The following is a 5,689-nucleotide window of genomic DNA, read 5'->3' on the forward strand; positions in this document are numbered from 1 at the left end:
CCTCTTGACTCTGCAATCTTTGCTCAGTTATTGCTGGACCATAGATTATATTAGACTAGTGGGGCCATGGATTTCTTCTTCATCACATTGGACATCCCTCACGCCTGCCGCATGGCTGTAGATGGGACTCTCATCACAGAGTGCCCAGTCTAGAGAGACTTCCGCACATGGCTCAGCCCCAGGTTCCTTACTGTCCCCATGCTCTGTGACTACAGAGGTGAAGTAGGAAAACGAAGGTGTGTGCTCCTCTATGTCTCCTCCTGCTGCTTCTCAAATCTCTGGGCGAGTTGAGCTGGGTGTGTGTGGTGGCTATTCTAGGCTGTCAACTGGACTATATCTGGAATGAAGTCCAATCCAGAAATGGAGGGCACACCTGTGAGAGAATATCTTTCCTTGGTTTGAAGGGGGTGAATCCACTTCCAGTCCAGGTCTTTGAAGCAGGAAGATCCATGCCTTTGGTCTGGATTTTGAGGTGGGAAGACACACTTTAATCTGGCCCACACCTTCTGCCAGAAGACTATATAAGGACATGGAAGGAGGAAGCTTTTGCTCTTTGCTCAGCTTGTTAGCATCTCTCAGCAGGCCAGCGGACCATAAGAAGCCAGAAATCAAAGTCTAAGAAGGTCATAAACCAACCCATGAGCTGTCTCTACTCTGTTTATACAGAGGTGACTAACTTTAGTCACATTTTGCTTCTTCCACTGTTGTATGACCAGTGAAGTTAATATGGTAAGGCTTTAGACCCACTCCTGAACAGCCCCCGAAGAATCAAATCTGTAGTTCAGACACCCAATTGCTTTTTGTAGAATATTGATTCAACATATTGTCATGAACTTCATGTCCACAGTGCCATCACCCCCTCCATGATCACTCTCCTCTGGAGTATGCTTAGTACTAGACACCAGACATGTCTGGGGTCACCATAGAAACACACCTTTTTCTTTAATCCAGTCATATTTTAATTATATACATATAGTATATTCTTGAAGCATTACTGTAGGTACCAACTGGAACAGGGAGAGGGTGGGGAGAGAAAACCGTATCTGACCATGAGCCTTTGGGGCCCAAAGGACTTAGTTTTGTAGCTTGCTTTGTCTTGGTTGTTCATTCAGCAGAAGAGGTTTGCCTGCTGATACCAGATACTCTGTAAGCATGATTTCTGAGTGATCACATGAATTTAAAACTACTTACACATATTACTGAGAGTGAAGGTGCTAACCTGGGTGTGTGGATAAGTGATCATGATACCCCTTGATCAGGTGAATTCACAGACTCCCAGAAGACATTGCAATATGACCTTTGACCTAAAAGCTAAGCAGACTAATTTTTTTGTTTTCATTTTCAGAATACTACATGATAAGTCACGGACGGGTCACTTCTTAAAGTACATGTGACACGCGATGAGGAATGCCTACAACACAGGACCTGTTCAGGGTCTCAGTGTCCACCCACCCATCCACCTGGGGTGCTCCCTGCCCAGTGGATCACATGGGGTTGGTCCATCTGTCCCTCTCTCACAGAGGAACCTGCTACCTCTCACCATCCTATGATCCTTCCAGTTTCACTTGGAGGAAAACTGAGATGAACTCCCTCCCTCAAAGCTACAGTGAGCACTCCAGGCACTCGTGAAGCACCCCCAGGAACCCACATCCCAGCAGACAGCAGCCACTGATGAACTGGAGGGGAGGATACCTCAGGAAGAACAGATCTTCACAGAGAGACTGTTATGAGCTGGGCATTTTAATGTAGCTATAAATTAAGCAGGTGATGTCAGGCAACTTCCATTCTCATTCCACAAAGCATCCTTCAGACGGAGATGAACGTTTTGATAGATGAGGCCTTTACATTGCCTCTAAATACCCAGGTTTCTGAACAAGGACTCGCACTGAAAGAGTATAAGTGTCAGGCACCCCAAGAATGTGCCCTAGGAACTTACATTGCTGTTCTAGGCTATGTACTATCAAAGCCTGAGTTCATTTGCATAACAAGCTTCCTTTTGGGGTTCTTTCGGCATTGTCTGACATAGATGTATAACAAAAATCACCATTTAAAAGTGTGTGTTTACACCAACTCACCAGGAAGAATATCTCTATTGCTGCACTTCAGGCATGACTGTCATGGGGGCAACCACTGTTCTCCGACTGGACTTGAGGCCCATTCCACAGGAGGGAATCCCCACAACTTTATGGGAAGTGAGATGGTCCTGTCCATACTAGACCCCGGGGGCCTCAAGTCAGCTAGTCTGCACTGGAGAAGCCCAGGCAGGATGAATGGATTTCACCCTTGGAAAGGTATCCTGAAGCTATAGAGGAAAGGCCGCAACTTCCCCGTGGTTTGGACAGTCTCTGTAGTGGGATTCTCTAGAATTCCTCAATCAGCAGCATGTGGTGGGGACAGGAGCTTGGCACTTTCCCCAGCTCGGAGCCTGGAGTTCTGCTACACATTATTCAGGCAGGGCTGTCCCTAGGGCACCTCTACCATACACAGCTGTCTTCCTAAAGGACACAATCTCCTTCACCCACTTCAGTACCATCCGCTAAGAGACACGATCTAGCCACTTGGTACAATCACAGCACCTCCTCTCTGAGCCCATTCTCAGTTCTCAGCTTCTGCATCAATGTACACAACAGCCTACCTCCCATGAAATACAGATGCTGTGACCACAGGGCAGTTGCTGTCTTCAGGCATGCTGGAATTTTACTAGGCTCAAATGTACATCTAAACTGCTTACTGACTTCATGTGTAGTTCAGAAAGGGAAGGGAGAAACATCGACTGTGAATTGTTCATATCTACTTAGTGTCAATTCTAAAACTCCCTGGGCACTACAAACCTATTACCTCTTGATGTTGTAATACCACATTATCTACTTTCATACTTGAGATCCAAATTTTTAAATCAAAAAAATTAACTTTTAAATACAATCACATAGTGTTTGAAGAAAGTATAGGATTTTGCCTTGGACCACGTGCATATCTATTGTCTGCTGCATATGTCCCATGATCGGCAGGTTAGATATGCCTGAAGAAGGACATCCTCCTTTTTCCAGATGTGGTATATAATTGTGTTCTATTTAAAAGCTTCTGAAGATCATTTTAATCCACTGCTGTGCATTGTGTAGCTTAGGGTATTTGAACACACAATGAAGTCGAGGGGTTGGAGAGATGGTTTGACAGCGAAGAGCATCTACTGCTCTTAGACAGGACTTGAGATCCGTCACCAGCACTCACATGGCCCGGCTAGTGGCCACAGCTCTAGGGGAATCTGATGACCCTGACTTCCCCCCTCCCAACACACATGCAAATATATATATAATTTAAATCAAGAAAAATAAATCTTTTCAAATATAAAGTCCAATATTTGTATTAATGTGATCTTGCTGCTGCTATCTTTTTTATTTTTTTTTATTTTCATGAAGTAACCAGACAACCTTGGATCTCTTCTGAGGAACTGGCCCTCCTTTCACGTGCTCTGTGTTCATTCGGAACTATTTCATAAGGAAATCGTTTTTTCTTCCCAGATACTGTCTGCTATTGGGCCAAAAGAACTAACGCTAAACATGCTTCAAAAATAACAAGACACCCTGGGCAACACTCGGCTGTGAGATGTATGGCTGTGCCCTTTGCTGAAGCCAGCCAGAGAGAGGACGCAAGCAGTAATCCCGGCCAACGGGCCTCACGCCAGTGGTCTGCAAAGTGTCCCTGGGTTTGCATTAGTGCAATAGCAGCAATTGCTCTCATGAATTTCCCATCATTCCTTTATCTAATATACAATCATTCCTCATTTAGTCTAGAAATATGCAACGCTGGGGCTTCCAAAAATGGAATCTGCTGTTGATCTTCTAGTGACAGGGTTCTAAGTACCTGGAAGACCCCTCCTGCTTAGTCGTTTTTCTAGAACATGAGGATGTTAAGAGATGCGTATGCAAGCCAGCACACCAACAAGTTTGTCCTTAGCAACTGGCCCTGGTCAGGTCACACAAGAAGCAAATGGGGACCCGCAAAGGTCTGGCAGCCTCTCTACAGCCCTGGTTCTGTCTCTAATGAGGATAGTAGAGAGGAAACCTCCTAAATAGATCCTAAAGCTAGCAGTGGAGTTCAGTTGTCAGAGTACTTGTCTATCACACCCAAAGCCCTGGGCATAGTCCCGAGCATTGCATAAATGGGGCACAGCCCTAGTGTACGAGAGGTAGAAACAAAAGGATCAGGAGCTCAAGATTAGCCTGGGCTACATAAAAAATCAGAGGAGAGAGAGCGAGAGCGAGAGCGAGAGAGAGAGAGAGAGAGAGAGAGAGAGAGAGAGAGAGGATTGAGTAATTTCCCAGATTCAGAAAGACAAATATTTCATTTTCTCTCATGTAGATCCTAGGTTCCATGCATATACATAAAATCACACACACACGCACACACACACACACGATGGAAATACAGTTGTGGGGGCAGGGAGAGAGCATGGACTGAATATGGTCAAAGGTCATGATGTTCTTGAATGACATCAGCATGAGACTCATCACTGTGTGTAATGAATAAACACCAGCAAAATATTTTAAATGTCATACAGATGGTTTATAAAACAGACTTTTACTCTTAATCCAGAAAAGTGAACTTATCACCTAAAATCTGGAGAAAAAGAAAAATCAAATCTGCGTCACTAAACATATATATGTATATGATTAAAGGGAGATTGGGAGCATACATGTAGTTTCCTGGTAGGCAGGCTGGGTGCAGAGCCTGGCGAAGCAATATTGTAAAACAGCACAGGCTTGCAGGAGGCGAGGTCTCAGCCAGCCTTGGAGGTTATATCTTGTTTTCATTGGCTGAAGGAAAGACCAAGGACCTTTTTGGAGGCAGTGACCTAGCAAAGTAACATACTCCAGGAACAAGAAGTCAGAGATACACCCCAAGTCTCCCAGGAAGGGAGTCATGTTCTCTCCGAGGGGACCCCTGACCGCTATCTTCATCACACCGAGGGCAGAGGCTTCCTCATCCCGTCTCATCAGATGAAAGACTCGAGGAGCACTGCTACAGCTGTCAGGGCACCGTGTGGCGGCTCTACTCTCCCCTGAGCCGTCCACGATCACCTTCAGCATCATTAGCCAGCCGTGTGACTCAGATTCTGAGCTAATTTATCACCCATTCCACACAGTTCCCCTAAAGATAATAAGGGGATTCCCTGCTGTGCCTGAGCACGGGTAGTCAGGAGAAAGAGGAGGATTCTTCACTGACCACGTAAACCCACCAAACCAAAGATCTGTCATCTCCCACGAGTTTATGAGAAAAGTAAGAAAAGCCAAATCACAGGTAGAAATTAGTATCTGCAGGTTAAGGGTGAGCGCAGGAGCGTGGAAAGGAAGCCGATTCCATGCGGCTCCTGAAACTCATTACATACGGTTTTACTGTGAAGGGCCAGGGTGGTGCAAATGGGTCACACCACCTGCAAGGAGGCCTAGCAGTGAAAACCATTAAGACCGGAGAAGGTAAGGCTTGACTCGGAAGATTTTAAGCAATTTATATGAAAAATTTCCACATCATTTGTGGGGTTCTTGCATGCATGTATGTATATAATTTCTTCAGAAGCCATAATCATTGACAATAAAATGCCAAGTGGGACTTAGGAAGCACAGGATAACACACCTACACAGAAATGTCTCAACATATGGACTTGCAAAACAGCAGCTGTGGACGGGCTTTT

This window comes from Chionomys nivalis, chromosome 1 (assembly GCF_950005125.1).
Source record: "Chionomys nivalis chromosome 1, mChiNiv1.1, whole genome shotgun sequence".
Classification (NCBI taxonomy): Eukaryota; Metazoa; Chordata; class Mammalia; order Rodentia; family Cricetidae; genus Chionomys; species Chionomys nivalis.